Source organism: Triticum urartu, chromosome 1 (assembly GCF_003073215.2).
Source record: "Triticum urartu cultivar G1812 chromosome 1, Tu2.1, whole genome shotgun sequence".
NCBI classification, from domain to species: Eukaryota; Viridiplantae; Streptophyta; class Magnoliopsida; order Poales; family Poaceae; genus Triticum; species Triticum urartu.
The window spans coordinates 581,852,321-581,862,979 of NC_053022.1; positions in this window are offsets into that span (position 1 = coordinate 581,852,321).

Genomic DNA, 10,659 nt, shown 5'->3' on the forward strand with positions numbered 1-10,659 from the left:
TGAACGGGCCGGGCCATCGCAATGCTAGATCACGACCTCCTGTGCGAAATGTCGACATCTTGACGCAGAATGCGTCATATAGGATTTTCCGGGAACGAAGTCCGCAACCAGTAGAGCCAGCATGCCTGTCTGTTAAAAAACAGGGCTCTTTACCTAATAGTCTGTAATTAAGAGAATAATTAATGCAGGGAGGAACGCGCTTTGTGCATGGTTGGGGAAATTAAGAGGAATTGATCCGTAAGTAGTAAAAGGGATTGATTTGGTGAGAGTCGCCCGTTTGGATTTGTGCTTCTGATGTGTTACCATGAAAGCATCACCATAGGGATCGCAGCTGTCAGGACACATACGTACATGACCAGCAGCAACCGGTGACCGACGTCCCCGAAGCGAGGTTCACCGCGTATGAGCGGGATGAGGATTAGATTGGTATTCTTGATTTTGTTTATGGCAGTGAAAAAGGGACGTCCAAAGAGAGAAGAAGAGGGATGCTCGTGCTTTGCATGGCTCTATGTAATTAGAGATTTACTAACGAAAGAAGAAAGCGTGGGGAGACTCCTGCCCCACATTGGGACGACCGTAGGAGAGCCAGAATAGCATTTGGCGCATTATAAAAGAATGGAAATATAAGAATGTTTTTTTTTGCAACCAAATTTACATTTTTTTTCTTCGAAAAATTATCTGATTGATCGAACCTCATTGCTGCAACCAGAATAGTAAATGACACTGCAAGTGTGGTCGATGCTGCTGCAAGCGGGACGCGGCGCACCTAGGCCGAACGACCTATATATGCATCTAGCGGAAGCACGCCAATGCAACACCAGTTGCCGGCTTGCCGCTATTCTTTTTCATTAGAAAAGTTGGACTGCCGTGTTGCAAAGCCGACTATGCATCCCCTAAAAGGATGGTTGGTGGTATTTTAAGTCGGAAGGATGAGCCGACTATGCATACCTACAAGGACGGCTGGTGGTATTTTAAGTCAGAAGGACGACGTCGCAAAGCCGACCACATGAACACGGTAAGAACGACCGACATTGATGTAAAGTCAGACGTATATCTTTGCGAGGTCAATCTATGTTACAGCAAGTTGTATGTCGTCCAATGCTATCATATCGTGCATGTGGATATTTTGATGAACACGTCAATTTTCTCTCCCGTTGCAACGCACGGGCCCTTTTGCTAATCTAACTCAAACACTTAGACACATCCAGATGCTAATTCTAGCCAAGCTACTACTACTTGACACACGACATGCAAGTCGTAGTACACCGAACTAGCCTAACCACCGGCCACTCTAATTGTGATTAGCTTAAACTTATTTGCTAGACAAGATTATTGCTAACAGACCAATCACTACTGGAATTCTGTTATACGCCAGGTGTCACGGACACTCGGCAAAGGGCCGAAAACCGTCGGCAAATCCTTTGCCGAGTGTCACCCTCGGCAAAAGCCACCCGACGTACACCTCTCCGGCAACAGGAATTTGCCGAGAGCTAGAACACGGGCACTCGGCAAAGACTTTGCCGAGAGCTAAACAGTACAGCTCGGCAAAATAAAGTAGCTAACGGATAACAGACGGGGACGGGGGTTGCCACGTTGGCCAACTTTGCCGAGAGCACCACTCGGCAAAGAGAGCCAGTAGCAGATCAACACGTGTTAGCTCCTGACATGTGGGACCAGGCGAACAGGCCGAGGGCCAACTTTGCCGAGAGCACCACTCGGCAAAGAGAGCCAGTAGCAGATCGACACGTGTCAGCTCCTGACACGTGGGACCAGGAGAACATGCCGAGGGCCAACTTTGCCGAGAGGGGCTCTCGGTAAAGACAGCCAGTAGGAGGCTGACACGTGTCACCCCGACATGTGGGTCCACGAGAACAGGCCGAGGGCCAACTTTGCCGAGAGGTGCTCTTGGCAAACAGACTGAATAGGAGGCTGACACATGTCATCTTCTGACATGTGGGACCACGAGAACTGGCCGAGGGCCATATTTGCCGTGAATAGCTCTCGACAACGTTAACCAATAGGAGGCTGACACGTGTCATCTTCTGACATGTGGGACCACGAGAACAGACCGAGGGCCAACTTTGCCGAGAGCCACCGTCGGCAAACTCTATCTGTGCCGAGTGCTGCTCTCAGCAAACTGAGCCAATAGGGGAGGGCCACGTCACTTGTCCTAAAAGTCGTGCCCATACTTTGCCGAGGGCCACCGTCGGCAATCCTTTTACCTTTACCGAGAGGCCTCTCGGTAAAGTTGTCAGGAGCACTACAGTTTGTTATCCTTTACCGAGAGGCCTCTCGGTAAAAGTGCCAGGTTCTATTGGTTGGTACACTTTTACCGAGATCCCTCTCGGTAAAGGGTGCTTGCTGGTCCAGTTTCACAGTCTTTACCGAGAGGCACCCTCGGTAATGGTGTGCCCAGCAGCCTTTTTCATTTCTATTTCTTTCCTGCAGCGAAACATATACAACAGCATCATATAGTTAATCACACATAGAACATGTCACATATAGGCATCATTGAACAAAAAAAGCAATGATTCCGAAAAACATTCCACATAAAAGCAATAGTGCCTAAAAGGTGAAATAGTAGTCAAGACACTCGACTACCACAGGTTTACAAGTCTCAAGATGCAAGAGTTCTCAAGCACATACAAGGAACAGTTTCAAACATAACATAACATGAAGTTCACGCGATTTTGGAGATCGGAGTGATAACATCAACATTAGAAGGCGTCATTCTGTTTGCTGCCCCAACTCCACCAACTTGAGGTGGAACTACTGGCACATTGTTCGACCCTCGTGATGGGTTGAGCCGTGATGGATTGACCCAATAGTGAGATGAATGCATATGGTAATGCCGAAAATGGTGATAGAAATAATTTGAACGAAACTCACAATGCTCCACTCTGGTGTCGATGGCATCTCTGGCACTGGTTGGCCTTGCATGGAATAAAGATTGGCCACCATATGTTGTAAAGACTTCACTAGATCATCTTGTGCCTTCAGCTTAGCCCGGTTTTCATCTCGTTCTTTCTCGGTGTCAATTAGTCGAGTCTACAATATGGCAATGCAAATGTCATTCATGTTGAAATGCAAATATGCAGGACCATGAGGATCAATGAAGAAGCACTGACCTAAATATCCTCAATAATGCTCATGGAATGTGGTACCTGACACTCTATGGTAGGAGTATAGCCAGTACTCATAGCACGGAGCGTGTTGACTCTCGGAAGGGAGGGGGTTATGACAAAATCAAGGTGAACCGCCATCCGTCCATTCGGTCTACCGCCTGCCGCGGCAATGGCCACAAGAGGGTCAAACGGTAGCACATGAGGATCAGCGTCTTGCCCGTACGTCTCCTTCAATTTTTTGGTGTAGTTCTCTCCATCTGACCGGGCTTTAGAGCTGATCCAGTCCCTCTCCCGGTGGAGAGGGTCCTTGTCCTTGTCGTCTTTGGTACGTTTGATGGTCCATGCCTCGAAGTAAGTGATATCCTTGCCAGTGTCTTCTTTCTGCAAAAGAAAGCAATCCAAACAATCAAGGGAATGCTCACAAATGAAAGATAACATGATGAAAAGAAAAGGATGTGGTTGCCTACATGTTTTGAGATGACACCTGGGATGGTGAGGTTGCCTTGACGGTGTCCTGGACAACCCATCAACTTACGCCGTTTAGATATTGCTTTGTGTTCATCCTGCCACCCTGGATCTGTCCACCGTTCGACGATCTTCTCCCAGCACGGACGTTTGTCAGCGCACCACCGAGGAATCACCTGTAAATTAAACAAATACATCTTAGTAAGGATTCTAATTTTGCGGTAATGTAGGGAATAGCAAGCATCCATCGTCACTTGCCTTGAAGTAATTGTCCCGTGAAAGATGCTTCCCTCGAGCCTCCTGTTTGGAAATCCTGTGGTTGAGATAGTCCGCGTGATACTTGACCACTAACCTGACGCGCTCCTCATAGTGCATGTCGTGGAGTAGTTTCTTGGAAATATTCTCAACCACCACATTTGCACGATCCTTCTGACCCTCAACGCATGTATAGAAATCCTACAAACATGCATACATGTGAGAAGGGTAAAATCATGACTATGGCAAATTTAAACCTTTTGGTATTGACATTTAGGTGTTTGAAAGGACTTACCCAGAAATCGTTGACCACTCGCACGGCTCTGTTATCATAAACCCTCTGACACATATCCAGGAAATCCGGTGCAAGTTTGTAGTGATCCCGTGACCAAGCTGGCTCAATGATACCGTTCGGCAAAGTGACCAGTCCAGGATAATTTAACCTACAAAGACCCCCAGTGATGCCACTCGGCGACCGTGGCAGACGCCTCTCACCACCTTTTACTAAGCTTCTGCATTACAAAGAGTGAAGTCATATTATATGTGAGGAAATGACAAAAGGTACAATTTATATGGGATGAGTCGAGATAACCACTTACTTCTCTCCCATTGGTTTAATCAGCACGTCTCTATGCACATATGGACGTCTTGGAAGCTTTGAAGGACCACGCAGCCACGCTTTCCCTCTGGAAGTAGTGCTGATAGTCGAACCGCCCGGTTGCGAGCCGCTCACCTCGTGGTGCTCTGTCACCCGTGAGGGTCCATCCCCACCCTCAGAAACCTGACGAACAACCAGCCTCCTCTCGGCGGCGTCATCCACCACCACCTCCTCCTCCTCATCCTCCACCACCTCCTCTGCGAAATCCTCCTCCTCACTCGCCTCATCCCCATCCTCTGTTTCCTCCTCCCGAGCACGGCGAAGCACTGCATCAGAGGGTCCAGGAGAAGAAAGAGGTGCTCTACTCCGGGCTGCTTTACGTACTCCTCGTCTGCCTCCTCCTCCTGCCTCACCTACTCCCCCTCCTCGTCCCCCTCCTCGTCTGCCTCCTCGTCCTGCCTCACCTCCTCCCCCTCCTCGTCCGCCTCCTTGTCCTGCCTCACCTACTCCCCCTCCTCGCCCCCTCCTCGTCCGCCTCCTCCTCCTGCCTCACTTACTCCCCCTCCTCGTCCGCCTCCTCCTCCTGCCTCACCTACTCCTCTCCAAGTCCGCCTCCTCGTATGCCTCCTCCTCCTGCCTCACCTACTCCCCCTCCTCACCCGCCTCCTACTCCTCCCCCGCGTGGTACTCGACCTTGTTTCGCACGTTTTTTCGGACGGGTGTCTAGACCCGCCAATCCTTTGGCCTTCTTGGTGGTTGTGGCAACCGATGAAGGAGCGGCCACCGCTTTCACCAGTCGAGCAAGTTGATCATTGTACAGATCATTCATTTTTTTCAAACTTTCCTTTGGATTCTTGTTGCTACCTGTCATGTTTCAATCACCTGATACAAAGAAGAACAAACCAGTTAGTACAGATGATACAACTTGATGTAAATACAATAAATATATCACATATGAAGAATAAATGGAATTGTCACAATAATACATATAGTTGTTACACACACAAATACATAGAGTTGTTGCACACATGAATACATAGAGTTGTTGCACACACGAATACATAGAGTTGTTACACACACGAATACATAGAGTTGTGACACACATACATAGAGTTCTAACACGATACATGGAGTTGTTAGAAATAAGGGTCAATATTAGGTGCCACATTTGGATCAGGGCTTTCATCATCGCTATCACGCCCGTTCACACATTCATCCTCGAAGTCTTCACGGGGCCCTCATCCTCATCTAGCCCCATGTGCCATCGCATAAGTAATGCCAAATCTCGAGGGTCAGAAACATCCTCGTATTCTTCCTCTGCATTATCTACTTCCATGTCATCCATGGCCTCATGTTCCATAGCATCATATTCGTGACGCACGCCATCATCTTCCTCTGCATCATCTTCTTCTTCGTGAGTGTATGCTTCTTGAAAGAACTCTCCCTCGTATGTGTTAGGGTTTATATGGTAATCGTCCTTGTTTGGGGTAGGTACCTTGATACGCGGCGGTACCTTGTACACGAGATCCCACCTCAAGAGATAGATATATGCCATAGATGTGCACGCATATGGAGAAAAAACACTTGTGTAGCCTGTTGAGCCATAATATAGACATCATTTCCTGCATATTTCGATGCTTGTTCAACTTCAACCAAGCCAATACTGGGGGTTCGTCTCACATTCTCAGGATTGAGCCAGCTGCATCTGAATACGAAGGGCTTCACTCCTTGTAAACCACAATACTGCAGCTCATAAATTTCTTTGATGGTTCCATATTAGTGACATCCATCCGTCCCTAGCTCTACAAAAAAAAGACACATCCGTGACATTTTGGGCCGAACGAAATTTTTTTCTGTCATACTTATGACACTTCTATGACGATAATTGTGACAAAACCCGGTATAATCATAGATGTGGTGGGCTCCTACTTCTATGACAAAAAATCATGACAGAAATTGGGCTTTTCGTCCTGGGCGGGCCGGAGACGCAGCTGCATGACATTCTTTGGGTCGTCCATGACGGAAAAAACCGTGGTAGAAGCGGGGGCGAGGAAAATATCGGGGTGTTCCCGGTTACGGTGGGTGGTCGGGGCCGAGCGATGCACAGAGGTTTGCGCGTTTCTCTCGTACACGCACGTGCGTGGGTGCGAGGCGTTGGGCTCTAACTGAACCCGAGCGAGGCATTCGCCTACTGAACCCGAGCGATTGCACTGCAGGCTACGCGTTACTGGACCCGAGCGATCGATGGCTGTTAACTGAACCCGATCGAGCGATTCCTTCGCTACTACTACTTACTGAAGCCGATCGATGTTGCCTCAGGATGAACAGTGAGCGTTGCTGGGGGGTTTGGATGAACAGTTCCCGGTGGGGGTGGATGAACATGACCCCGTGGTGTTGCCTCTGGATGAACAGGACCCCGATCAATCGAGCCGGTTGGGGCTGGATGAACAGGACCCCGCGGAGGGCTGGATGAACAGGACCACCTCGTGGAGGGCTGGATGAACAGTAGACGGTGGAGGGTTGGATGAATAGTACCCCGTGGAGGGGTGGTTGAACACGAGCCCGTGGAGAGGGCTGCTTGAACAGTAGCCGGTGGAGTAGCACGCGGTGGAGGCAGGATGAACAGGAGCCCGTGGATGAACAATCGCATGTGGAGGCTGGAGGAGGTCGAGGTGGATGAACAGTAGCCCGTGGAGGCTGGAGGGGGTCGACAGTGGAGATGAATAGTATCCCGTGGAGTCCCGTTTTGCAGTACGCCACACCCCTCCCGATGAACAGGACCCCCGTTTCGACTGTACCGCTCCAACACAAGTCCGTTTCCTCCGTTTTGCGGTACGCCACACCCCTCCCGATCAACAGGACCCCGTTTCGATCGTAGGAGGTCCAACACAAGTCCATTTCCTCCGTTTTACGGTACGCCAGACCCTCCCGATGAAGAGGATCCCGTTTCGAACATGGCCGGTCGAACACAAGGCCGTTTCCTCCGTTGTGCGGTACGCCAGGCCTCGTTTCCATCGGCTGTTCCGTCCAAGCCGGCTGGCTCCCACACGTTCCGTTGCCTCCCGATGAACACGACACATTCCGTTGCCTCCCATGAACACGACGACGACGCAGTTTCTCCGTTCCGACCCAGCCATGTACACGAGCCCTGGCCGTACGTATGCGCGAGTAGGCGTTCGAGACCCCGCCCGTATGTACGTATGTGGCTGTATTTTCTTTCTTGCACAATGGCCGCTGTACGTATGTGTACAAGCTACGTGCGCGCCTCTACTACGACACGTGCGCGCCTCTACATCGACCATTATGTACGTACACATTCGCGACCAGAATGACAACGCTACGAACGCTTCGACCAGGTGGGTCCCGACTGTCAGGCACTTCTTTTCGTGCGAAGATGTAGCTAGTGGGTCCCAGCAGTCAGGGGGGCGAATCATTTTTTTTGCCCGGACGCACTTCCTTGCGTGCGAAGATGTAGCTGGTGGGTCCCAGCAGTCAGGGGGAAACATTTTTTTCGTGAAATACGGTGACCCATCCGGTGGGTCCCTGTTATCTGGTGGAGGAATAATTATTTTGCGCGTAATAAGGAGGAACTTCCTTGCGGCCGTCGTGGACCCAGCTGTCAGCCTCTCCACGTATAGTACTCTTCCGATGGAAGTCGTTCCTTGACCACGTTGACCACGCCGCGCCGAGAGCACCAGGGCGGTGGACAACGGCGAGGCCTAGGAAGGGGACGATGCGGAGCCGGAGAAGATGCGGCAGAGGAAGCCCGCGCGGAGAGGAGAACGAGGGTTCACTGGTTCGGCTGCGGTGTGAGGCTGCCGTCGCTGCAGGGCCTGGCCAGCGGTGGGAATAGTAGGGTCGGTGAGGCCTCCGCGGCAGCACAGTCGGCCACGGGAGGCAGGAGCATGCGGCACGACCGGCGCTGCTTTGGGTGGCTGGAGCAAGAAGACCAGAGGTTGAAGAAGCACTACGCCCGTTGGATGGACATCGTACGGTCACTGGAGTTAGAATCATTCATATTAACTAAGTTGACAAAGCACTCCATCCCTGTCAACTTAGTAGTCCCACAAGTCAGCCTCCCACCAAGGTGGGTCCCAACTAGCAGGGGGAGTATTCATTTTTTGTGCGTTATAAGGAGGCACTTCCGATGGGTCTGAGCTGACAGCGGGGGGAACGTTTTTTCGCGAAATACGGTGGCCCGTCTGGTGGGTTCCAGCAGTCAGGGGCGAAACGTTTTTTTCGCCAAATACGGTGGCCCGTCCGGTGGGTCCCTGCTGTTTGGTGGAGGAATAATTATTTTGCACGTAATAAGGAGCCAATTCCTTGCGCTGTCATGGACCCAACTGTCAGCCTATCAACGTACAGTACTCTTCCGATGGAAGTCGTTCCTTGACCATGTTGACCACGACGCGCCGAGAGCACCAGGGCGGTGGACGACGGCAAGGCCTAGGAAGGGGACGACGCGGAGCCGGGGAAGACGCGGCAGTGGATGCCCACGCGTAGAGGAGTATGAGGGTTCACTGGTTCGGCTGCGTATGAGGCTGCCGTCGCCGCAGAATAACAGGGGGTGTGGGTGAGTAGAGGTATGGCCTGGCCAACGGTGGGAGTAGTAGGGGGCGGTGAGGCTTCCGCGACATCACAACCGGCCACGGGAGGCAGGAGCACGCAGCACGACCGACGCTGGTTTGGGCGGCTGGAGCAAGAAGACCAGGGGTTGAAGAAGCACTACGGCCGTTGGATGGACATCGTACGGTCACTGGAGCAAGAATCGTTCATATTGACTAAGTTGAGAAAGCCCCCCGTCCCCATCAACTTAGTAGGCCCACAAGCTAACCTCCCACCAAGGTGGGTCCCAGCTAGCAGGTGAGTGTTCATTTTTTTCTGCGTAATAAGGAGGCACTTCCGGTGGGTCTGAGCTGACAGCGGGGGGAATGTTTTTTTCGCGAAATATGGTGGCCCGTCCGGTGGGTCCCAGCAGTCAGGGGGAAACATTTTTTTCGCGAAATACGGTGGCCCGTCCGGTGGGTCCCCGCTGTTAGGTGGAGGAATAATTATTTTGCGCGTAATAAGGAGGCACTTCCTTGCGGCTGCCGTGGACCCAGCTGTCAGCCTCTCCACGTACAGTACTCTTCCAATGGAAGTCGGTCGTTGACCACATTGACCACGCCGCGCCGAGAGCACCACGGCGGTGGACGACGACGAGGCCTAGGAAGGGGACGACGTGGAGCCGGGGAAGACGCGGCAGTGGATACCCACGCGGAGAGGAGTACGAGGGTTCACTGGTTTGGCTGCGGTGTGAGGCTGCCGTCGCCACAGAATAACAGGGGGTGTGGGTGAGTGGAGGGATGGCCTGACCAGCGGTGGGAGTAGTAGGGGGCGATGAGGCCTCCGCGGCAGCACAGCCGGCCACGGGAGGCAGGAGCAGGCGACACGACCGTCGCTGCTTTGGGCGGCTGGAGCAAGAAGACAAGAGGTTGAAGAAGCACGACGGCCATTAGATGGACATCGTAGGGTCACTGCAGCTAGAATCATTTATATTGACTAAGTTGACAAAGCCCTTGGTACGCGTCAACTTAGTAGGCCCACAGGTCAGCTTCCGAAACAGTGTGCCCCAGATGTCAGGGGCAGGAATCATTTTTTAGGTGGGTGAAGCTAGAATATCCGAGATTGAAGAAGAAGCACGGCATCCGTTGGATGGACATCCAACGGCCACTACTGCTAGAACCGTGTGTTGACTATAAGTTGACAAAGCCTTGCATACGTGTCAACTCTTTTTTTTGAGGGGCGCGTCAACTTAGTAAGGCCACAAGTGTGTGGCAGAGAACTTATAGCCCATTTGAGATTTGTAAGAATGTGCATCCAATTTTTGAATTCTAATGGAATTTAGTACAACCCATTTACAGTTTGTTAAAAGTACAACCCATTTCAACCAACCGTTCAAAATAGAATTCAATAAAATTTCCCACATTTTGATGGGATCCGAAATATTTTTATCCCGAAATTTCTAGTCAGATTAAATCTAATTTCAATATAAATTTATATTACGTAAAAATCCAACGAAACATTATGCTCGCAACAATTAATGAAATTAAAATTTTCAATATCCAATAATAATATTTTATAAAGTAATTACGTGTTTGGTGCATTTTTTTATAGTTACTGCCTAGTTTTTATAATTACATCCCATTTATTATTTCTTAAGCCCATTTTCTTGTT